The 26,243-nt window shown below is 42.7% G+C and overlaps 1 protein-coding gene across 10 annotated transcripts in view; it reads left to right on the top strand.

Annotated features, from left to right (window-relative positions):
- Positions 1-26,243, top strand: part of PLAG1 (PLAG1 zinc finger) — a 70,267-nt gene that overhangs the window by 14,945 nt on the left and 29,079 nt on the right. For 2 of the 10 annotated variants that reach the window (XM_056521971.1, XM_056521963.1), the window contains exons 1-3: positions 16,576-16,711; positions 17,233-17,277; positions 17,520-17,590. The exons of 4 other annotated variants lie outside the window; for them this stretch is intronic. The gene's annotated coding sequence lies outside the window, so the exon portion shown is untranslated. Of the gene's footprint in view, positions 1-16,575; positions 16,712-17,232; positions 17,278-17,519; positions 17,595-26,243 lie in introns of those variants that run through there. 4 more of the 10 variants (XM_056521968.1, XM_056521966.1, XM_056521964.1 and 1 more) reach the window with 3 other exon arrangements.

The following is a 26,243-nucleotide window of genomic DNA, read 5'->3' as shown; positions in this document are numbered from 1 at the left end:
GTATTGAAATGAACTTTTTGTTATATACCAAATACTTATTTTACACCATAATTTTCAAATAAATGCTTTAAAAATCAGACAATGTGATTTTTATGGATTTTTTTTTTTTCCCCCCCATTATGTCTCTCTCGTAGTTGAGGTATACCTATGATGAGAATTACAGGCCTCTTTCATCTTTTTAAGTGGGAGAACTTGCACAATTGGGGGCTGACTAAATACTTTTATGCCCCACTGTATACACCCTTTGTTGGCAATGACAGAGGTCAAACGTCTTCTGTAGGTCTTCGCAAGGTTTTCACACACTGTTGCTGGTATTTTGGTCCATTCCTCCATGCAGATCTTCTCTAGAGAAGTGATGTTTTGGGGCTGTCGCTGGACAACACGGACTTTCAACTTTCTCCAAAATTTTTTTTTTAGGGATCGACCGATTATCGGTATGGCCGATATCGGCCGATAATCACGATTTTGGGCATTATCGGTATCGGCAATTATCTTGCCGATAAGCCGATAATGCCCCGCCCCCCGCACCGCGACCGCCACCCCCTCGACCCGCCGCACCGCACCTCCGACCCACCGCACCGCGTCGCACCCCCCACCGTGATGCTAGGCGGTATACCAGTATGGATTTTTTCCCATACCGCTATACCGGTCGGGCCCCTCCCCCACCCTCCGAGTGAATAAAAAAATTAAACTTACCTGTAATGGGGGTGGTCCAGGCCATCCTTCCTTCATGTAGTGTCCGGGGGCGTTCCGGGTGGAGGGTGGTCCGGTCCGGGCTGTCCTTCTTCTCCCACGGTCTTCTTCTCCACTCCGGGCAGGCTCCGGCCTAGTACGCTGCATAGACGCCGCTACGCCGTGACGTCAGGTGCGTCGCTGAGCACGGGCGTCACTGCGCAGCGACGTCTATGCAGCGTACTAGGCCGGAGCCTGCCCAGAGTGGAGAAGAGGCCCGCCGGAGAAGGACAGCCCGGACCGGACCACCCTCCACCCGGAACGCCCCCGGACACTACAGGAACGATGGATGGATGGCCCGGAGCACCCTGGCAGGTAGGGGAGAGAAGCGGGTGGTGGCGGCGGCCTATGGCCCCGCAAAAGCCACTGCAGATCATTGATTTAAAGCGCCCGCTTTAAATCAATGATCTGCAGCGGTGTCGCAGGGGGTTAAATAGCCGATAACTTATACCGGAATATCGGTATAAGTTATCGGCTATCGGCCCTAACCTGCACCGATTATCGGTATCGGCCCTAAAAAACCGATATCGGTCGATCCCTAGTTTTTTTTATGGGGCTCAGATCTGGAGACTGGCTAGGCCACTCCAGGACCTTGAAATGCTTCTTACGAAGCCACTCCTTTGTTGCCCGGGCGGTGTGTTTTGGATCATTGCTGAATGACCCAACCACATTTAATCTTTAATGCCCTTGCTGATAGGGCTGGGCGGTATGACCAAATGTGTGTATCAAGGTATTTTTGTAACTTTTGGTGGTTCCACGGTATATAACGTTATTTCCTCCTTCCTACCACCCAAATTATCAGCCTAGCGCTGCCCTGTCCCCATCGGGATACTACTACTATTTTTTTTTTTTTTTTTTCCCTGGTCCAGTCTGGAGCTCACCGCCTCATAAAAGCTGGTCAGGTTAGTTTGACAGGACCGATCCCTCATAAAGCCATGCTGATATGGAGTCATACATTTATTTTTATCAAGAAACTCCAAAATAACATCCCTTTTAGAAAACCCTCAAACTATTTTCATACAACAGAAGTTAAACTAACTGGTCTAAAATTCCCAGGGTCACCTTTTGACCCCTTTTTTAAATATTGGCATATTTGCCATGTGCCATTCCTGGGGAACAGTCCCTGTCACTATAGAGTCCCTGAATATTAAAAATAGGGGTCTGTCTATTACATTACTTAATTCCTTTAGAACACGGGGGAATGCCATCCGGACTTGGCCATTTGACTATTTTGATTTATTGTAGGCGGCACTGTACTTCATCCTGGGTTAGCCAGGTGACCTATACTGGGGAGTTTACCTTATCTCTCTGTATTTCACCTGGGATTTCATTTTCCTCGGTGAATACAGTGGAAAAGAATTTGTTTTGATATATTTGCATATTCCTGATCCCTGTTTATACTTTCTTCCTCATAATTTTTTAAGGGGCCTACACTTTTTCATTTTTGACCTTTTTGCTATTTATATAGTTAAAGAACATTTTGGGTTTAGTTTTACTCTCTTTGGCAATGAGTCTTTCTGTCTCTATTTTTGTGACTTTTATCAGTTTTTTTTTTTTTACATATTTTACATTTTTCTCTATAGCTTTTTAGTGCTTCTTCACTGTGGTCCTGTTTTAGTAGTTTAAATGCTTTATTTTTGTCATTTATTGCCCCCTTAACGTTCTTATTCATCCATATTGGTTTTATTTTATTTCTGACCCTTTTATTCCCATAAGGTATATACCTCTTACAGTGAGAATTTAAGATATTTTTAAGTCTCCCCTTTAGTGTCAGTATTCTTGTTTTGGAGGACATTATTCCAATTTATATTAAGGGCCTCTCTGAGTTGATCAAACTTTGCCTTCCTAAAGTTAATTGTTTTTGTGGCCCCTCGAGAGATTCCCTTATTGAAGAACAAGTTATCATTTATTATATTATGATCACTATTTCCTAGGTGTCCTTCTACTTGTACATTAGTTACTGTCAGGTCTCTTGGTTAATATTAAGTCTAGTTGGGTGCCCCCTCTGGTTGGGCCCTGCACCATTTGGGACAGATAATTGTCTTTAGCTATAGTCAGAAACCTGTTTCCTTTATGAGATTCACAGGTCTCAGTCTCCCAGTTGACATCAGGATAAAGTCCCCCATGATTATCACATCATTCTGATTTGCCGCCTTGTTTGCCTCAATAATTGATCTTCTGCCTCTTCCATTATGTTAGGGGTTTGCTATAAGCCACCAATCAGAATTTTTTTTTCTTATCTCCATATATTTCTACCCATAATGACTCCACATTATCGTTTCCCTCCCAATTATCCTCCCACAGTGCAGCTTTCAGACTGGACTTTACATAAAGATAAACTCCTCCCCTTTCCTTTTTGTCCGATCCTTCCTGAATAGACTATATATCCCTTTATGTTGACCGCCCAGTCACAGCTATCGTCCAACCAAGTCTCTGTTATACCCACTATGTCATAATTCTCCTCAGACCTTTTCAACTCCAGTTCGTCAGTTTCATTGGTCAGACTTTTGCCATTAGTCAACATGCAATCCAATGGCATATGTTTTTTTTTCCTATGAAGCCTATCCCTATTAACTATTTTAACCCCTCCCTCTGCTCCACCCTCAGATACATTAATAAGTCCCCCCTCTCTATCTACACTTTCTTCCCCCTCTAGGTTATAGGTTCCCTCCCCTCCAGTCCCTAGTTTAAACACTCCTCCACCCTTCTAGCCATCTTCTCCCCAAGCACAGCTGCACCCTCCCCATGGAGGTGCAGCCCGTCCCTACGGTAGAGCTGGTATCCGACAGTCGGCCCAGTTCTCCATGAACCCAAACCCCTCCTTCCTGCACAAGCTTCTGAGCCACTTGTTTACCTCCCCAATCTCCCGCTGCCTCTCTGGTGTGGCTCCTGGTACAGGTAATATTTCAGAAAATAATACCTTGGAGGTCCTAGCCTTAAGCTTGCGGCCTAAGTCCCTGAAATAATTTTTAAGGACACTCCACCTACCATCATTTTTTAAGGACACTTTTACTTTGTCATTGGTGCCAATATGTACCATGTCTGCTGGGTCCTCTCCTGCCCCACCCAGCAACCTGTCAACTCGATCCGCGATGTGCCGAACTCGAGCTCCAAGAAGACAACACACTGTTCGGTGATCCCGGTCTTTGTGACAGATCGCGCTGTCTGTCCCCCTAATAATTGAGTTTCCCACTACCAGTACCTGTCTGGCCTGCCCTGCACTCCTCCCTCCCTCCCTCCTTACTGGATCAGACACCCCCCTGGCAGTCAGAGGCAGAGTCCTGCTGCAGTACTGCTAGCTCTGAAATGGCATCCCCCTCATCTGCCAACCGGGCAAACTTGGGGTGTGCCAGTTCAGGACTAGCCTCCCTGACACTTTTTTTTTTTTTTTCCTCTTCCCCGTTTTCTAACTGAAACCCAGCTAACTGCCTGACGGTCCTGCACCTCCGTCCCACTATCCTTCCCCACCTCAGTGAGCAGGAGACTAGTCTTCATCTTCTTTCCAGGTCCATAATTTGTTCTGGGGCCCACACGATTCTAGTTAGTTTTTTATATTGTGATTATCATTATTATTATTATTATTATTGGGGTGTCACATTTGTTTAATATTTTAATGTGTATTCAATTATATTTTATTTGTGTTGAAAGCACATTATTTTGGTCACGTATGTAATATTTATTAACATTGTTATTCATGCACTTATTTGTGTATATTTAAAGATGATCTGTATTTATGGTATTTTAATACTGGGTCACAACATGACAGTTTATGTAAAGAGTAGTTTTTCCCTGTATTGGTAACGCTGCTCTGCTTCATTGTGCGCATGCCCGCCACCATACCTGGTCAGCGACTTTCACTCCCGTGTCAGTGCAATGCTGACGGGCATCCCACGTCATGAGGGGCGTGGCTATGCCAGCCGACGGAATGACGCGGTGAAGTAACTGCGTGATACTGATCAGCGGTGATGCGGATGCGCTGTTCTGGAAGCTGTGCACCAGGAAGTTTACACAGCGTTCTGGAAGTTAGTTGTCTTCCTCCCCCTACATAAGTGAGGCACGGACACAGTAGTAATAGTCCCCTGAGGAAGGAGCGAAAGCTCGCTCAGGGTCCAGGACACAGTACCATTAGCGGCATGGTTGAGATGTCACTATTTTTACAATATGAGGTATTTGGGAGCGGCTTTGAATTGGTTCAGGATACTATGTATATAGTGTGGCCCACTGAGAAAATACTTTAGTGTATGGAGCAGCATGTATATGTGGCACTAATGTATGTACATTATATAGGTTGTTTCCAGTGTGGGACAATTTGGTATCACTTCAGTGCTACTAGTTGATACAATTACTGTGGTTATTGTTTACAAAGGTGCTGTACTGGCTCTTCTTGTCTGTACTTGTATGAGCATCTTGTAATGATTTACATTTTTTTTTATTTAAGCTATAACAACTTGTATGGTCTTTAGTGGATAAGAATTATGTCAAGATGTTCTATAATGGTCCAAATACACTGTCCTAGAACTATGCATATTAAATAAAGGGGACAGAATCGGTGTGGCCGGTTGGAAGTTTGGGGTTTAACCCCTTAAGGACTGAGCCCTTTTTCACCTTAAGGACTCAGCCATTTTTTGCAATTCTGACCACTGTCACTTTAAACATTAATAACTCTGGAATGCTTTTAGTTATCAATCTGATTCCGAGATTGTTTTTTCGTGACATATTCTACTTTAACTTAGTGGTAAAATTTTGTGGTAACTTGCATCCTTTCTTGGTGAAAAATCCCAAAATTTGATGAAAAATTAGAAAATTTTGCATTTTTCTAACTTTGAAGCTCTCTGCTTGTAAGGAAAATGGATATTCAAAATATTTTTTTTTTTTATTCACATATACAATATGTCTACTTTATGTTTGCATCATAAAATTGACATGTTTTTACTTTTGGAAGACACCAGAGGGCTTCAAAGTTCCGCAGCAATTTTCCAATTTTTCACAAAATTTTGAAACTCGCTTTTTTTCAGGGACCAGTTCAGGTTTGAAGTGGATTTGAAGGGCCTTCATATTAGAAATACCCCATAAATGACCCCATTATAAAAACTGCACCCCCCAAAGTATTCAAAATGACATTCAGTCAGCGTTTTAACCCTTTAGGTGTTTCACAGGAATAGCAGCAAAGTGAAGGAGAAAATTCACAATCTTCATTTTTTACACTCGCATGTTTTTGTAGACCCAATTTTTGAATTTTTGCAAGGGGTGAAAAGGAGAAAATTTTTACTTGTATTTGAAACCCAATTTCTCTCGAGTAAGCACATACCTCATATGTCTATGTTAATTGTTTGGCGGGCGCAGTAGAGGGCTCAGAAGGGAAGGAGCGACAAATGGTTTTTGGGGGGCATGTCACATTTAGGAAGCCCCTATGGTGCCAGAACAGCAAAAAAAAAATACATGGCATACCATTTTGGAAACTAGACCCCTCGGGGAACATAACAAGGGGTAAAGTAAACCTTAATACCCCACAGGTGATTCACAACTTTTGCATACGTAAAAAAAAAAAAAAAAAAATTCCCTAAAATGCTTGGTTTCCCAAAGGTTTTACATTTTTAAAAAGGGTCATAGCAGAAAATACCCCCCAAAATTTGAAGCCCAATTTCTCCCGATTCAGAAAACACCCCATATGGGGGTGAAAAGTGCTCTGCTGGCGCACTACAGGTCTCAGAAGAGAAGGAGTCACATTTGGCTTTTTTGAAGGAAATTTTGCTCTGGGGGCATGCCGCATTTAGGAAGCCCCTATGGTGCCAGGACAGCAAAAAACCCCACATGGCATACCATTTTGGAAACTAGACCCCTTGGGGAACGTAACAAGGGGTAAAGTGAACCTTAATACCCCACAGGGGTTTCACAACTTTTGCATATGTAAAAAAAAAAAAAAATGTACCTAAAATGCTTGGTTTCCCAAAAAATTTACTTTTTTACAAAGGGTTAAAGCAGAAAATACCCCCCAAAATTTGAAGCCCAATTTCTCCCGATTCAGAAAACGCCCCATATGGGGGTGAAAAGTGCTCTGCTGGCGCACTACAGGTCTCAGAAGAGAAGGAGTCACATTTGGCTTTTTGAAAGCAAATTTTGCTCTGGGGGCATGCCGCATTTAGGAAGCCCCTATGGTGCCAGGACAGCAAAAAAAAAAATACATGGCATACCATTTTGGAAACTAGACCCCTCGGGGAACGTAACAAGGGGTTAAGTGAACCTTAATACCCCACAGGTGTTTCACGACTTTTGCATATGTAAAAAAAATAATTTTTTTTACCTAAAATGCCTCTTTTCCCAAAAATTTTACATTTTTAAAAAGGGTAAAAGCAGAAAATACCCCCCAAAATTTGTAACACAATTTCTCCCGAGTACGGCAATACCCCATATGTGGCCCTAAACTGTTGCCTTGAAATACGACAGGGCTCCAAAGTGAGAGCGCCATGCGCATTTGAGGCCTAAATTAGGGACTTGCATAGGGGAGGATATAGGGGTATTCTACGCCAGTGATTCCCAAACAGGGTGCCTCCAGCTGTTGTAAAACTCCCAGCATGCCTGGACAGTCAGTGGCTATCTGGCAATACTGGGAGTAGTTGTTTTGCAACAGCTGGAGGCTCCGTTTTGGAAACAGTGGCGTACCAGACGTTTTTCATTTTTATTGGGGAGGGGGGCTGTGTAGGGGTATGTGTATTTGTAGTGATTTTTACTTTTTATTTTATTGTGTGTTAGTGTAGTGTAGTGTTTTTAGGGTACAGTCACATGGGCGGGGGTTCACAGTAGTTTCACGCTGGCAGTTTGAGCCGCAGCTCAAACTTGCAGCCGGATACTTACTGTAATCCTCCGCCCATGTGAGTGTACCCTGTACGTTCACATTGGGGGGGGGGGGACGTCCAGCTGTTGCAAAACTACAACTCCCAGCATGTACGGTCTATCAGTGCATGCTGGGAGTTGTAGTTTTGCAACCGCTGGAGGCTCCGTATTGGAAACAGTGGCGTACCAGACGTTTTTCATTTTTATTGGGGAGGGGAGGGGGGTTGTATAGGGGTATGTGTATACGTAGTGTTTTTTTCTTTTTATTTTGTGTTAGTGTAGTGTTTTTAGGGTACAGTCACACGGGCGGGGGGTTCACAGTAGTTTCTCGCTGGCAGTTTGAGCTGCGACAGAAAATTTGCCGCAGCTCAAACTTGCAGCCGGATACTTGCTGTAATCCTCCGCCCATGTGAGTGTACCCTGTACGTTCACATTGGGGGGGAACATCCAGCTGTTGCAAAACTACAACTCCCAGCATGTACGGTCTATCAGTGCATGCTGGGAGTTGTAGTTTTGCAACAGCTGGAGGCACACTGGTTGTGAAACACAGAGTTTGGTAACAAACTCAGTGTTTTGCAACCAGTGTGCCTTCAGCTGTTGCAAAAGCTACAACCCCCAGCATGTACGGACAGCGGAAGGGCATGCTGGGTCTTGTAGTTATGCAACAGCTGGAGGCATACTACTTTGGCTGGGGATGCTGTGGACTGTAGTTATGCAACAGCTGGAGACACACTGGTTTGCTACATAACTCAGTGTGCCTTCAGCTGTTGCAAAACTACAACTCCCAGCAGTCACAGACAGCCAACGGGCATGCTGGGAGTTGTAGTTATGCAACCAGCAGATGCATTACTACAACTCCCAGCATGCACTTTAGCTGTTGGTGCAAGCTGGGAGTTGTAGTTACACAACAGCTGAAGGTACACTTTTCCATAGAAAAAATGTGCCTCCAGCTGTTGCAAAACTACAAGTCCCAGCATGCCCATAAGGGCATGCTGGAAGTTGTGGTGGTCTGCCTCCTGCTGTTGCATAACTACAGCTCCCAGCATGCCCTTTTTGCATGCTGGGAGCTGTTGCTAAGCAACAGCTGGAGGCTGTCACTCACCTCCAACGATCCTCGCCGCACAGGTCAGTCCCTCGTCGTCTCCGCCACGGCCGTCGCTCCTGGGGCCCCGATCCCAAGATTGACGCCGGGGATCGGGGTGCACGTCACGCACCCGCTCACGTCCTCCAGAAGAGGGGCGGAGCGGGTTGCGGGAGTGACACCCGCAGCAGGCGCCCTGATTGGTCGGCCGTTAATCCGGCCGACGAATCAGGGCGATCGTGAGGTGGCACCAGTGCCACCTCACCCCTGCAGGCTCTGGCTGTTCGGGGCCGTCGGAGACGGCCCTGAACAGCCTGTAATTCCGGGTCACTGGAGACCCGATTGACCCGGAATCTGCCGCAGATCGCTGGACTGAATTGTCCAGCGATCTGCGGCCATCGCCGACATGGGGGGGCATAATAACCCCCCTGGGCGATATGCCCCGATGCCTGCTGAACGATTTCAGCAGGCATCGGGCACCGGCTCCCCTCCAGCTAGCGGCGGGGGGCCGGGATTTGACAGGACGTACTCAAACGTCCTGAGTCCTTAAGGACTCGGAAAAGGGGACGTTTGAGTACGTCCTGCGTCCTTAAGGGGTTAATGACCATTCTGGTTAGGCATTTGCCCATTGCTCTTGGTTATGACTGCCTTAGAGCATCCCGATACGCTTATATTTGATTGTACTAACTTAGTTTTGTTGGTAAAACACTTTATTTTATTTTTTTTTTTAAATGGTTATCCACCATAAGGGTGTTTTAGAACTTACCTGCCAGACAATAGTGGATATGCTTAGGAAGGATCTGTGCTTGTCTTTGGTTTAAATGGCTGTGTTGTGAGATTACCATAACGCTGTGGCATTCTTTTTGTGCACTGGGATTTCGTGTTGGGAGTTTTCTCTTTTACTACAAATCCCTTTTCTCCCACACATCAGCCACCCCACCCATTGAATCACAAACGAGCTGAAATCCATGCGAAAGACCAGTGCTTTCTAACCAGGGTGCCTTCAACTGTTGCAAATTACCTGTGATCACTCCACCCAGTAGAACAGGCTCCCTGTCATCACCTGACATGTGAGGTGGTATCTCTGCCACACTGCATCCTGGTGAATACCTGAGATAGGAGTAATTTCGTATGCTGTTAAAAATGAACATCCAGAGCAAAGATAACCTAAGAATGTGAGATCAACCATCAGAGACAGGTACAGACAATATATTATGAACTACACTAACTTTATAGCCCCTGTAGCATAGTCAAATAAAAAAAAAATGGAATACCCCTTTAAAGCTTTGTGTAGTATGCCGCTTAGAGGCGAAGATTACATTTTAAGGATAGGGTCCCACGTGTATATGCTGCGTATTTGCTGCTGCATATTTTCCTACTCATTGAAGTCAGTGGTTAGCAAAATTAGCTACAGAAAATATGCAGCATATAAACTACATGTGACCCTACCCTTAAGTATCTAAATGAGGGACATTTATTAAACTTTGTGCAGAGGAACAATGGAACAGGTTCCGATAACAACCAATCCGATGGTATCTTAAATTTTCTTTTCTTTTTTTAATATAAATGCTTTTGAAATATGAAAGCTAGCATCTGATCGGTTGTTTTAGGAAACTGCTCCACTGTCCCTCACAATGTTTGATAAATCTCCCCTATTATACATTTTTTTTTTATTCTCTTTTGGTTAATTTTTCTCCTAGGATACCTATGTACTTAGCTCCTTGCCGCAAAACGTTGTTTCTAAACGGCACGGGAGGGTTATGAATCGAGCTCAGTAGCTGAGCTCGCATCATACCCCACGGTCCCGGCTGCTATCAGCAGCCAGCACCCGTGGCTAATGCCGGACATGGCAGTCCAGGCAGATGTCCGGCATTAACTCTTTAGACGCAGTGATCAAAGTTGATGGCGCGTCTAAAGTGAAAGCTTCCCGGCAGCTCAGTCGGACTGATTTGGACCATCGCGGTAAAATCGCGATGTCCCGATCAGCTAGGATGCAGCAGAAGGGTGTCTTACCTGCCTTATGCGCGTCCGCCTGAAATCCAGGCTTGAGCAATCAACTGCCGATAACTCTGATCAATGCATTGAAATTCAATGGCATTGATCAGTGTATTGCATCAATGTACTGCATGTTATAGTCCCTTATGGGGGCTATAACATTGCAAAAAAAAAAAGTTAATAAAGATGATTTAACCCCTTTCCTAATAAAAGTTTGAATCACCCCCCTTTTCCCATAAAAAAAACCAGTGTAAATAAAAATAAACATATGTGGTATTTCTTCGTGCGGAAATATCCTAACTATAAAAATATATCTTTAATTAAACCGCACGGTCAATGTCGTACGCACACAAAAATTCCAAAGTCCAAAATAGCGTATTTTTGGTAATTTTTTATACCATAAAAAAAATGAATAAAAAGCGCTAAAATATTCCGATCAAAACATAATGTGTACCGATAAGGACTTCAAATCACGGCACACAAAAATGAGCCCTCATACTGCCCCGTACATGGAAAAATAAAAGTTATAGGGGGTCAGAAGAAATTTTAAACGTATACATTTTCCTGCATGTACGACAAAATCAAACCTATATAAGTAGGGTATCATTTTAATTGCATGGAGCTACACAATAAAGATGTTGTGATTTTTACTGAAAAATGTACTGCGTAGAAACGGAAGCCCCCAAAATTACAAAATGGCGTTTTTCTTCCATTTTTTCGCACAATTATTATTTTTTTCCTGTTTTGCCATAGATTTTTTTTTTGTAAAATGACTGATGTAGAATTGGTGTTACAAAAAATAAGCCATCATATGGAGTTTTAGGTGCAAAATTGTAAGGGTTATGATTTTTAAAAGGTTAGGAGGAAAAAATTAAAGTGCACAAATGAAAAAAAAATCTATGTCCTTAAGGACCAGGGGTTTTTCTGTTTTTGCACTTAAATTTTTTCCTCCTTATCTTTGAAAAATTATAACTCCTTCAATTTTGCGCCTAAAAATCCATATGATAGCTTAACTTTTGTGCCACCAACTCTGCTTTGTAATGACATCAGTCATTTACCCAAAAATGTATGGCAAAACGGTAAGAAAAATAACTGTGCGACAAAATTACATTTTTCGGTAAAAATTACACCTTCTCTTTATTCTGTAGGTCCATATGGTTAAAATTATACCCTACTTATAGGTTTGATGGGGGGAAAAAAACATAAATACATGCTGGAAAATGTATACGTTTAAAATTGCCATCTTCTGACGCCTATAACTTTTTTTTTTTTTCATGTATGCGGCGGTATGAAGGCTCATTTTTTGCACCGTGATCTGAAGTTTTTAGCAGTGCCATTTTTGTATTGATCAGACTTTTTGATCGCTTTTTATTCATTTTTTCATGATTTAAAAAGTGACCAAAAATACACAATTTTTTTGTGCGTACGCCACTGACAGTGCGGTTTAATTAACAATATGTTTTTAGAATTCGGGCATTTCCGCACGCGGCGATACCACATATGTTTGTTTCTATTTACACTTTTCCCATTTAAAAAAAAAAAAAACTTTTCTTAGGGAAGGGGTTAAATGATCTTAATTTTTTTCTACTTTTTTTTTTTGCAATGTTATGTTATAGCACTGCACACACTGATCTTTTACATTGATCAATGGATTCTCATAGGAAACCATTGATCGATGATTCTGCCCCTTGACTGCTCATGCCTGGATCTCAGGCACTGAGCAGTCATTCGGCGATCGGACACCAGGAGGTAGGTAAGGGGACCCTCCTCGTGTCCTATAGCTGGTCAGGATGACATGATTTCACCACGGCGGTCCCGAACAGCCCCCTGAGCTAGCTGGGGGTAGTTTAATTTCACTTTAGATGTGGCGATCAACTTTTGAAAGCCACATCTAAAGGGTTAATAGCGTGCGGCACCGTGATCAGTGCTGCGTGCTATTAGCCATGGGTCCCGGCCGTTGTTAGAGGCTGGGCCCAACCCCCTATGACGCAGGGCCTCTCCGTGGAACCGCCTTATAGAAAGGGAAAGGACCCAGGTACGCCCTTGGTCCTTAACAGGTTAAGGGGTTAAAGTGTATCTGTCATTAACAAAATTTTTTGATATAATGTAGATAATACTATATGTATATTTGTAATATACATTGATTATAAAATTTGTATATTTTTGGCTGAAAAAATGCTGTCCCTGCAGTCATTGCCTGCGTGTCTCTATAAAGGGGGTCAAAATACAGGAAGTGAGGGCGGGAAAAGTAGGGCTCTGTGCAGGCTCCTGTCTTGTCAATCATCCTGATGTGTGAGTCGGGATCATGTTACAGAGCCTCGCGGCCCGAAGCCCTGCCGGTCCTCAACAAGACCACTCTTAGAGTCACCTTTACTATTGGCTGGTAGTAAGATCTTTCTTAGACCTCAGTAGAAAACTTCCCAAAACATCATGCATCTATACAAACCTTTCTAGGCTTGCTGGCCACCTAGCTTCTGCCTTTCCTCATAGAAGTTGGGTCTAGCACGGAGACTAGCCTGCAGGTGTCATGACAAATTGCAAAATCTTTTGACCATGTTGGATGAAGATTTATATCTATATTTATGACCTGTGACAATTCGAAATTTTCAAGGTCTGGATATGTACTTCTCCAGGAACTATCTTCTGTGCTTGTCATCTCTGGTATTTCTTGACATACCAATTCTGTAGTCCATTGCAGATTTTATGGTGTGATGTAGACAATCGCCATCTGGCACTGTAGCTCATTTGCACCCATTTATCATCTTACCTGCGGCAGAAGTCTTTAATAGACACATTGGGGGGGGGGGAGACTATTGGGGATGAGTAAACAGCACTGGTGTAATATGTGGAAATAGTACTCTAAAGTAGGGCGGTGGTGGAAAAGTAAGAGGGCAAATAGATCTTGTTTGCAATCTCTGCGAATACAAGTTGTGGCTGGTATAAGGTTTTATGGCAGTCTAGGTTGAGTGAAGAAGGAAGGGGAAGGTGAGTAACTCAATCACCTGTGAGTAACTGGGTTTAACTGTACTGTACGGTGCTAACAGGCGTTTGCATAGATTTTCACTTTATTTCAGGTACAAAGTGGTGCACAAGTATTACTTGGCAACTGTATGGTGGTATTTAGGTGTACTATGTGATCATGTTTTGGTTCTGCAGTTTGGACCTTGTAAAGTAATGTAATTTACAAGGTGTAAAGTACAGCAGGCTCTACTCAGCAGAGAAAACAGCTGCTTTTTCCTCTGAACACTGGCAGTCACTCCTGCTCGGCAAATTCTGCTGTACTGACATTGTGCCCTGCCTCTCCTGTCCTGGGAACATAAGGGAACTTCTACTACTACTATTAGCAAGTGTTCTCTCTTAGCCAAGCAGTCCTAGGACAGTCAGGGCAGGCTGTACAGTACAACAGATGATGGGGTGCCAGTCTACAGGGAAAATGAATGTCTCCTCCAGAAAAGCATACAAGGAACCTTTCTGACCTATACAGTCGTATGCAAAAGTTGTGTGGTGTGGTGTGACATCACGAGCGGCGTGGAGTGACATCACGTCTCCAGTCCCGGAAACACAGAGGTTTCCTCAAGTAGCAGCCTGGCATAGAATGCAGGTGCTGCATGGAGATCGCGGGGGTCCCAGCGGAGGGTCCCCCGCAATCAGACATCTTATCCCCTATCCTTAGGATAGGGGATAAGATGTCTGTGGCCGGAGTACCCCTTTAACTTTTTAGCTTTATCAATAAACCTGTTTAATAAATACAACCTATGGAAAATCTAATTGGATGATCTGATGGTTTCCATTTGGTGAACAATATTTTAGAATATATATCATATATATTCTGTTCCATTCTTTATTCATCCTTTCCGTCTTTTCCTGTGTATAGTATTCTTGAATATAACTTTATGTTGGTCCTCTACTATAAGATTTCAATATATGACTGATAAAACCTTATTAATGATCACTCCTAAAAATAGTCTTTTGAATAAGCCTATTCAATAGCCAAAATCTTATAAAATGCATTTCTGAATTAAAGGTACTCATTTTTTTTTCTGCAAAACCCTCCTTCTGTCTTGCCCAATCCTTCAACATACCCTTGGTTATAACGTCTATCCCTTTCCTATCCTCCTATCCCCTGCTAACCGCTAATTTCGGGGGAACTATTTAACAGATTTTCACCAAGATATTTCCCCACTGTGTGGACAATATGCTTTTTAAGGTTCCTCCATGTTTTCACCATGGCAGCTACATCGGAGTGCCTTCAATGTAGGTACCATAGGTTTTTTCATTTGTGCCTTTATTCATTCCTCTACTGTGCCCAAAAATATAAATATGCAAACAAGTTGGCTTGGTGCACTCTGGACAATCTCTAGCCCCAAGTGCACTGTAATATCCGGCCATGTTCATGTTCCTCTTCTGTGAGATCTCACGTACTGTTGGCTTACAGTGCAAATTGTGCATGCACCGCAAAGATTGCTTCAACTGTAAATCAGTGCATGCACAATTGTCACTGTGAGCAGATAGTATGTGAGATTCAACAGAAGAGGAACATGAATATACATGGAGGCGCGTTAACATGGAAGATGCAGGCCGAAAATATCACTGTGCACTGAGGGCTAGGGACTGTCTAGAGTGCACTTAGCCACCTTATTTGTAAATTAATATTTTCAGTCACGGCAAAGGAACAGAGGCACAAATTAAAGTACCTAATATGTGTTTTTTTTTGGGTAATCGTTGTTGCCCATGGCGCTCACACCCTTTAGTTACCTTGGTTTCTTTATGTATAGTGGTAAAGCAGTTTTACATTTCTATATAATAAAGGTCAGTATAAATGAATAGCAATTGACAGCATTATAATTAAGCTATCTCATTAAGTGTAACCTGCCGACACCGTATTTACAAATATGCTTTTTTAACAACCCTCTGTGCCCGGGTTGCAAAATGAAACAATACAAACTTTAACTCCACTTCCTACGTTTCCCCCTTGTGCCGATATCGGTGTCCCATTCTCCGGTCCCTGTCTTCTTCCGCTTCCTGTGAGACGGTGAGTCATGCTGTGCTCAGCATATCACTGGCTGCAGCAATGTCCCGCTGCAGCCGGTAATACGCTGAGAGCAGTGTGACACACCGTCCCTCAGGAAGCGGAACAAGACGGGGACTGGAGAATGGGACACCGATATCGGCACAACGAGGATATGTAGGAAGTAGAGTTAAAGTTTCTTTTTGCAGTCCAGCACAGAGGGTTAATAAAAAAAGCAAATCCCCATAGTACTCATTTGAAAAAAAATTATAGTAAATAAATTATCCCATGTGGGTTACACTTTTTTTTCCTGATTCCTAAGCTTTTGAGTGAGCTCATTGGGCTGAGTACAGTTATATATTTTATTTATTTATATTAACACTAAGGACCTGGTTCCTTCCATTTTTGTAAAACATTTCCTGATGAGAAATGTGAGATGGCCAGCTCGATCTAAACTATTCATAGCAGAGTGGTGCTAAAGAATGAACTTTGGAGGGCATTGTAAACGTTACAAACACAATATAAACTTTAAAAGTTCTAGATGTTTTAAAATATGCACATACATAAATATATGTAAGCTGTAGGGTTGGTGGCGCTGTAGTAAAAATTGGCCAGTCATGACAGGTGAGCAGATTGGTTTGTCAACTTGCAGTCAAATTGACTCTGACTTTGCCTTTTACCTTGACAGCTGCATTTAAAGGAAATCTGTTACCAGTGTCACCTGCACTAACCTGTCGGTAGTAACCTGACGGTACTCATCTTGTCCCATTCTGTGGCAGGGATCTCTGGTAATCTTGTCCATTGGCTCCAGCTCCGGGCACCTGGCTTGGGCACGGGCGGGGCTTAGTGACGTCACTGCTGCTGTTCTCTAGCAATGGGACCCAGCAGGGAGCAGCAGTGGTGATGTCGCTATGCTCCGCCCATGCCCCAGACCGCTGCTGCTCTCTGCTAGGTCTCACAGCAGCGGTGACATCACTAAGCTCCGCCCATGCCCCAAGCCGGGTGCCCGGAGCTGGAGCTAACGGACAAGATTAACGGAGATCCCTGCCACGGAACGGAACAAGGTGAGTACCATTGTCATCAGTGTCACCTGCACTACCTGTCGGTATCGACAGGTTAGTGCAGGTGACACTGGTGACAGATTTACTTTTAAAGACATGGGCAAAATTGCTGTTACCCTTTTGTTAAAGACAAAATCAAAAACACAATGCTCTCTGAAATAACTTGAAACTGACAAAAGTAATAAAGGCTAAAAGTGTGCTGAAATGAAATTGAATTGTGGATCAACAGAATAATTTTGAAAAACAAAATAATGAAACTGTTATGGTTCTCTGTTTAGATTTATCAAAACCTGTGTAGAGGAAGAGTGGTGCAGTTGCCCATGCAACCAATCAGATTGCTTCTTTCATTTTTCACAGGCCTTATTAAAAATGAAAGAAGCAATCTGGTTGCTGTGGGCAACTGCACCACTCTTCCTCTACACAGGCTTTGATAAATATCCCCAATATGTTGTTGCCTACTGAGACAGTCACTGCAATCCAGAGATTTCTGTAACTCTCAATGAGACTTTTTCACTTGTTTCCAGGTATCTTGGCCCACTCCCCATAAGACACTGCTCCAGCTGTCTCAGGTATGAAGGTGTCTTTTCCAGACGGCATGTTTCAGCCCCTTCCACAGATGTTCAATAGCATTAAGATCTCGGCTCCTAGAAGCCACTTTGCAATATTCCAACGTTTTGCTCTTAGCCATTCTAAGCTGTGATTTGCCTGCGATTATCCTTTTGGATGACTTGAGACCAAGCTACCTGACACTGGGCAGCACATTTCACTCCAGAATGCCTTTTTAGTCTTGATGTTATTGTATCCTGTACAGATTCAAGACACCCTGTGCCAGATGCAGCAAAGCTGCCCCAAAACATAACTGAGCCTCCTCCATGCTTCACAGTAGGTACAGGGTTCTTTTCTTTGTATACTTCATTTTTGTGTCTGCTTCTATAGAACTGGTGGGACTTGCCAAAAAGCTCCAATTTTGTCTCAGCTTTCCAAAGGACAAGCCACAAAGCTTCTGGGACGAATGTCTATGGCAGTGTTTCCCAACCAGGTTGCCTCCAGCTGTTGCAAAACTCCCAGCATGCCCGGAGAGCCTTTGGGGTACTCTGCCACATACATCTTATCCCCTATCCAAAGGATAGGGGATAAGATGTTAGATCATTGGGGTCCCACCGTTGGGGACCCCCAACATCTCCATGCCAGCAGCGGTGTCATCAGGAATGCAGAAGCTTGCAGCTTCCGCATTCGTGATGTCACACCACGCCCCCTACATTCATGTCAATGGGAGGAGGTGTGAAGGCTAGGATGTCCATAAAAGTGAATGGAGGGGGCGTGGCGGCCGCATCACCAGTCATCAGGCACAGAGCAGATTTCACTCTGCACATCGAATGGAGGGGGCACGTGGGGGTCCCCAGCGGCGAGACCCCCGGGATCTAACATCTTATCCCCTATCCTTTAGATAGTGGATAAGATGTTTTTGGAGGAGTACCCCTTTTGAGGACTCTGCTTTCTCCTGGTTTTCTTCCTACCTCTCTTTAAGTGTCTCATTTTCCAGCTCTACTTCTTCCCCTCTTCCTCTTGCTGTCTGTGTTCCCCAGGGATCAGTCCTGGGCCCACTTTTCTCTCTACACAGTAGATTTGGTTTTCAGTACTATCTTTACACCAATGACGCACAGTTCTATACCTCTTCCAATGATATCACTCCTGCACTACAAAATAAGTCTCTGCTCTCTCAAACATCATGTATAAAAACTACAGCACTTCTTGTATTTCCTCCATCAAATTAACTACCCAACCCTTATGTGGCCATCTCAGTGTGTAGAACTACCAATACTCCTGGGCAGCTATCCTGTTGTCTTGAAGTTATGTTATACTTAGTCCCGTTCTCACTTTTGTAACCTACACTTCAAAATCGTAGTTAGAACCTGCCCTTTTCTTACTGTTTAAACAGCTAAAATATTGTTGTTACCTTAACTCCTTCTCGCCATGGATATTGTAACTCTTTATGAACAGGCCTTCCCTTCTGTAAACTCTCCCCTCTCTAGTCCATCCTAAATGCCACATCCATTGCCAGTCCATTACACTGATGTTTCCCCCTGTGTAAGTCATTATTTTGGCTACCCATTTTGTCCAGAATATAGTACAAAATCCTCACACTCCCCACAAAGCTCTCCACAGTGCTGCACCTCCCTACATCTCCTCCCTCATCTGTCTACCATCCTTAACATGTTCTTCACTCTGCTAGTGATCTGAAAGTAATCTCTTCTATAATCCGAAGTTCCGAACCTCACTCCCATCCACAAGATTTTGCTTGTGCTATGCCAGTTTTCTGAAACTCGATACCCCGACTCCTCAGACTTATAACCAACAACCACTGTTTTAAAGACACATTTCTTCAAGCAGGCCTACCTTTATTGGTCTCTCCTACTATTATTTGGCAGTTTCCCTACACTCTGCGCACTTTAAAGAGTACCTGACACCAAACTAAACTTTTACTATTTTGTTCCTTATGTTTATGTGATTGAAAAAACAGCCACTAGGTGGCTCTATTCTGTTCCCTGCCACAAGTCAAACAGTTAGCTTGGTTTCTTCCCAGCCTGTCAGGAGACCAAACTCTCAGGCTTCAGTGACATTGCACCTACTACGCAATACCCACTTTCTCCTGCCAAGAAGTCACACATTGTGAGCAAGGAGAAAGATATGATACAAAGCTTTGTAACCTCTTCAGCTTTTTAACCTCACAAGCTGACCCCGCATCATAGCAGGGTGGTCCCAGCAGCTATCAACATCTGGAACCGATGTCTAATGCTGGACATCACCAATCGCAGTGATGCCTGGCATTAACCCATTAGATGCTGCAATCAAAGATCGTCCCATCTAAAATAAAATAAATAAATAAAGCTTTCCCAGCAGCTGAAACCGTGGTGTCTCCATCAGCCTAGAGGATGGCGGGTGGACCCTTTCTTGCCTCCTCACTGTCCTATTTCTCCTGCGATGCTCCAGCCTGGAGCGATCGAGTGCAGATAACACTGATCTATGCTAAGGCATAGCATTGAACTGTGCATGCAATCAAAGATTGCGTGTAAGAGTCCCTTATGGAGACTTAAAATGTTGTTTAAAAAAAAAAAAAAAGTTATATACTAAAGGTTTAAATCGCCCCTTTTCCCAAATTCCATATAAAAAATATGTAAACATAATACAAAATATGTGGTATCGCGTAAATGTCCAAAATATAAAAATGTTATTTAAACCACACGGTCAATGGTGTATAGGTCAAAAAATTCCAAAGTCCAAAATTGCGTATTTTTGAGCATTTTGGATACCCTAAAAAAATGTATAAAAACTGAGGAAAAAGTCCCATCAAAGCAAAAATGGTACCGATAAAAAAATGAGCCCTCATATAGCCCTGTATACAGAAAAATAAAAAAGTTATAGGGGGTCAGAAGATGACCATTTTAAACATACAAATTTTGGTGCATGTAGTTTTATAATTTTTTTTTTTTTATAAAACCTACATAAATTGGGTATCCTTGTAACCGTATGGACCTACAGAATAAATATAAGGTGTCATTTTTACCGAAAAGTGCACTGCGTAGAAACGGAAGCCACTAAAAATTACAAAATGGCTTTTTATTTTTAAATTTTGTCCCACAATAAATTTTTTTGGGTTTCGCCATATATTTTGTGGTGAAATGACTGATGTCATTACAAAGTAAAATTGGTAGCGCATAAAACAAGCCCTTTTATATAGGTCTGTAGGTGGAAAACTGAAAGCGTTATGATTTTTAGATGGTGAGGAGGAAAAAACGAAAAAAAAACTTCTTAAGGTGTTAAAGGAAAACTAGTAGCGCATAAAATGGGGCGGTGCTTCATCGGCTTAATTTACATATTCATTGTCTGTGACTCCACATCCTAGTGGAGTCACTAAGCCCCACCCCCTGCGAAGCACGGACCACACTGTGCGATTCACTGAATTCAGCCGTGGATTCTGGGGGACATATCTCAGTACCTACTGCACATATTTAAGTAAGTGACACCTCGTTGGACTCCTGTTCACCCTCACTATAACCCAGTGTATAAGGTAAAGTGCAGGTAAACAGGCTGACAGATTTCCTATAACCTCTTCAGGACGTAGGGCGTATGCATACACCCTGTATCCTGAGTCCTTAAGGGCGAATGGGTATGCCTGTGGGAATTCCAGTCCCCGCTGCTAGCCGGTCGGGGACCGGACTGGGATGCCTGCTGAAATCCTTCAGGAGTCATCCCGGCACATCGCTGAGGGGGGTCCTGATAAGCGACCGACCAATAGCAGATCAGAGGCGGAGGGGTTAAAGTTTGGTTCCCCCGTTCTGCCCACCGACGGTAATCTGGGCAGAACGGGGGAACTGTAGCGTGAACGGTGGAGGTCCCTTACCTGCGGGCGGTGATGACGTGCGGCTCCCTGGTGCAGACTACGGAAGCCGGTGAGTAGTTGCCTGGCAACATCTGGAGGGCTACAGTTTGGAGACTACTATACAGTGGTCTCTAAACTGTAGCCCTCCAGATGTTGCAAAACTACAAATCCCATCATGCCCAGACAGCCGTTTGGGCATGCTGGGATTTGTAGTTTTACAAGATTTAGAGGGATACAGTTTGGAGATCACTGTGTAGTGGTCTCTAAACGGTGGCCCTCTAGATTTTGCAAAACTTTAACTCCCAGCATGCCCACACAGCAGTTTGCTGTCTGGGCATGCTGCGATTTGTAGTTTTTGCAACATCTGGAGGGCCACAGTTTGGAGATCACTGTGCAGTGGTTTCTAAACCGTGGCCCTCTAAATCTTGCAAAACTATAACTCCCAGTATGTCCAAACAGAAAAAGGCTGTCTCACCACGCTTGGAGTTGTAGTTGCGTACCTCCAGCTGTTGCATAACTACATCTCCCAGCATTCCCTTCGGCGATCAGTACATGCTGGGAGTTGTAGTTTTGCAACAGCTAGAAGCACACTGGTTGGAACATACTGAGTCAGGTAACAAAACCTAACTGAAGGTTTTCTAACCAGTACAGGGTACATTCACAAGGGTGGGTTTACAGTGAGTCTCCTGCTTCAAGTTCAAGCTGCGGCAAATTTTCTGCCACGGCACAAACTCCTAGCGGGAAACTTGCTGTAAACCCACCAGTGCAAATGTACCCGAAAAACATTACACTACACTAACACATAATTAAGGGTAAAACACTACATATACACCCCCTTACACAAAAAAAATTAATTGTTCCCATTTCTTCTGGGGAAGAACATACCCCATATGTGGATGTTAAGTGCTCTGCGGGCAAACTACAGGGCTCAGAAGAGGAGCGCCATTGGGCTTTTGAAGAGAAAATTTGTCAGGAATTGAAGGCCACGTGTGTTTAGAAAGCCCCCATAGTGCCAGAACAATGGACCCCCCCCCACACACACACACACAATTTGACCCCATTTTGGAAACTACACCCCTCACGTAATTTAATAAGGGGTACAGTGAGCATTTACGCCCCACAGGTGTCTGACACGGGTGTTTTTGGAAACCTTTTATTTTTCATTTGCACAACCCACTGTTCCAAAGATCTGTCAAATGCCAGTGGGGTGTAAATGCTCACTGCACCCCTTATTAAATTCTGTAAGGGGTGTAGTTTCCAAAATGGGGTCACATGTGGGGGTCCACTGTTCTGGCACCACAGTGGGCTTTGTAAATGCACAAGCCCCCCGACTTCTATTCCAACCAAATTCTCTCTCCAAAAGCTCAATGGCGCTCCTTCTCTTCTGAGCGTTGTAGTGCGCCAACAGAGCACTTAAAGGGTACCTCTCATCAAATAAACTTTTGATATATTTTAGATTAATGAATGTTGAATACCTTTCCAATAGCATGTCAATGAAAAATATGCTTCTTTCTATTGTATTTTTCCCGATCAGTCCTGTCAGCAAGCATTTCTGACTCATGCTGGAGTCCTAAACACTCAGAGCTGCCAGCCTGCTTTGTTCACAGCCAAACAGGCTGTGAACAAAGCAGGCTGGCAACTCTGAGTGTTCTCCTTTGTGAACAAAGCAGACTGGCAGCTCATAGTGTTTAGGACTCCAGCATGAGTCTGAAATGCTTGCTGCCAGGACTGGTAGGGAGACCCCTAGTGGTCATTTCAAGTGGAAAATTAAATAGAAGGAAGCATATTTTTTAATAACATGCATTATGAAGTTATTCTGCATACATTAATCTATAATATATCAAAAGGTTCAAGAGGTACCCTTTAATGTCCACACATGGGGTATTTCCATACTCAGAAGTAATGGGGTTACAAATTTTGGGGGACATTTTTTCCTATTACCCCTAAAATTTTTTTTACACATCTGACTTTAACGAAAAGTCATCAAACACCTGTGGAATGTTAAGGCTCACTGTACCCCTTGTTACGTTACTTGAGGGGTGTAGTTTCCAAAATAGTATGCCATGTGTTTTTTTTTTTTTTTTTCTGTTCTAGCACCATAGGGGCTTCCTAAATGTGACATGCCCCCCAAAAACCATTTCAGAAAAACTCGCTCTCCAAAATCCCATTGTCGCTCCTTCCCTTCTCAGCCTTCTAATGCGCCCACTGAGCACTTGACATACACATATGAGATATTTCCTTACTCGAGAGAAATTGGGTTACAGATTTTAGGAAGATTTCTCTCCTTTTACCCCTTGTAAAAATTCAAAAACTGGGTCTACAAGAACATGCGAGTGTAAAAAAAAATGAAGATTTTGAATTTTCTCCTTCACTTTGCTGCTATTCCTGTGAAACACCTAAAGGGTTTAACACACTTACTGAATGTCATTTTGAATACTTTGAGGGGTGCAGTTTTTATAATGGGGTAATTATGGAGTATTCCTAATATGAAGGCCCCTCCAATCCACTTCAAAACTGATCTGGTCCCTGAAAAATTCAGATTTTGAAAATTTTGTGAAAAATTGGAAAATTGCTGCTGAACTTTGAAGCCCTCTGATGTCTTCCAAAAGTAAAAACATGTCAATTTTATGATGCCAACATAAAGTAGACATATTGTATATGTGAATCAATGTATAACTTATTTGGGATGTCCATTTTCCTCATAAGCAGAGAGTTTCAAAGTAAAAAAAAATGCAAAATGTTCAAATTTTTCATCACATTTTGGAATTTTTCACCAAAAAATTATGCAAGTATCGACGAAAATTTACCACTAACATAAAGTAGAATATGTCACGAAAAAACCTTCTCGGAATCATAATGAAAAGTTAAAGCATCCCAGAGTTCTTAATGCTTAAAGTGACAGTGGACAGATTTGCAAAAAAGGGCTGCATCCTTAAGGTGAAAATGAGCTGCGTTCTTAACCCCTAAAGGACTCAGCGTTTTCCGTTTTTGCATTTTCATTTTTCCCTCATCACCTTCTAAAAATCATAACGCTTTCAATTTTGCACATAAAATTCCATATGTTGGCTTATTTTTTGCGCCACCAATTCTACTTTGCAGTGACATTATTAATTTTACCAAAATTCATTGTGCGACAAAATTGATGAAAAAGTGTCATTTTGTAACTTTGGGGGGCTTCCGTTTCTACGTAGTGCATTTTTAGGTAAAAATGACACCTTATCTTTATTCTGTAGGTACATGTGGTTAAAATGATACCCTACTTATACATTGGGGATCAAAAGTTTGGGCACCCCAGGTAAAAATTAGCATTAATGTGCATAAAGAAGCCAAGAAAAGATGGAAAATCTCCAAAAGGCATCAAATTACAGATTAGACAGTCTTATAATATGTCAACAAAAGTTAGATTTTTATTTCCATCATTTAAACTTTCAAAATAACAGAAAACAAAAAAATGGCGTAAAAGTTTGGGCACCCTGCAGAATTTATAGCATGCACTGCCCCCCTTTGCAAAGCTGAGACCTGGCAGTGTCATAGTTGTTCTCAATCATCACCTGGGAAGACCAGGTGATGTCAATCTCAAAGGTTTTAAATGCCCAGACTCATCTAACCTTGCCCCAACAATCAGCACCATGGGTTCTTCTAAGCAGTTGTCTAGAAATCTGAAACCGAAAATAGTTGGCACTCACAAAGCTGGAGAAGGCAATAAGAAGATAGCAAAATGTTTTCAGATGTCAATATCCTCTCTTCGGAATTTAATTAAGAAATGGCAGTCATCAGGAACAGGGGAAGTTAAAGCAAGATCTGGAAGACCAAGAAAAATATCAGACAGAACAGCTTGCAGGATTGTGAGAAAAACAATTAAAAACCCACGTTTGACTGCACAATCCCTCCAAAAAAATCTGGCAGACACTGGAGTTGTGGTACACTATTCCCCTATAAAGAGATACTTGTACAAATATGGTCTTCATGGAAGAGTCATCAGAAGAAAACCTCTTCTATGTCCTCACCACAAAAATCAGCGTTTGAACTTTGCAAATGAACATATAGACAAGCCTGATGCATTTTGGAAACAAGTTCTGTGGACCGATGAGGTTAAAATTGATCTGTTTGGCCGGAATGAGCAAAGGTACGTTTGGAGAAGAAGGGGAACAGAATTTAATGAAAAGAACCTCTGTCCAACTTGGGGTGGATCAATCATGCTTTGGGGTTGTATTGCAGCCAGTGGCACAGGGAACATCTCACGAGTAGAATGAAAAATGGATTCTATAAAATGACAGCAAATTTTGGATGCTAACTTGATGCCATCTGTGAAAAAGCTGAAGTTAAAGAGAGGATGGCTTCTACAAATGGATAATGATCCTAAACACACTCGAAATTCACGGGGGATTACATCAAGAGGTGTAAATTAAAGGTTTTGCCATGGCCTTCACAATCTCCTGACCTCAACATAATTGAAAATCTATGGATAGACCTTAAAAGAGCAGTGCGTGACAGACAGCCCAGAAATCTCAAAGAACTGGAAGACTCAAGATGTTATTTATGTAATTTATTATTGATCTTATTTATGTAACTTTATCTTGTATATAAAACATAGCTGGACCATTGTATCAATAAAGCACTTTCTGCCTTTTGTCTTAACTCCATTCCACATGGCTGTAAGCTTTTTGCAAGATGCACCCTCACTCTTCTTGTTTGAAAAATTAGTGTGTATTACTGCATTGTCTAATTGTAATCTATATATATAAAACTCAACGTGTGTATGTATGTGTGTATGTTCCAGCATCACGTCCAAACGGCTAAAGATATTAACATGAAACTTGGCACACATGTTACTTATGTCAACAACAAACATAGGATAGGTGATTTAACCCTTACTCACCCCCATTTGCCAGGGGCGGGGTTTATGTTTAAAGTCCCATACAAGTCTATGGGAAATATGTTACTGCATAACTTCCAAACGGCTGGAGATATTTCGATAATACTTGGTCACATGTTACTTATAGGTCCACTTAAAATACAGGATAATTAATTTAATCCTTAACTATCCCCATTTGTGAGGGTCAGGGTTTTTGTTTAAAGTCCCATGCAAATCAATGGGAAATGTATGTTGCCACATAACTTCTGTATGGTTGGAGATATTTCAATACCTGGTAC

The sequence above is a fragment of the Hyla sarda genome, chromosome 5 (assembly GCF_029499605.1).
Source record: "Hyla sarda isolate aHylSar1 chromosome 5, aHylSar1.hap1, whole genome shotgun sequence".
In the NCBI taxonomy this organism is placed as follows: Eukaryota; Metazoa; Chordata; class Amphibia; order Anura; family Hylidae; genus Hyla; species Hyla sarda.
Note: the sequence above shows the minus strand (reverse complement) of the source record. Positions and strands in the feature narration are given on the sequence as shown.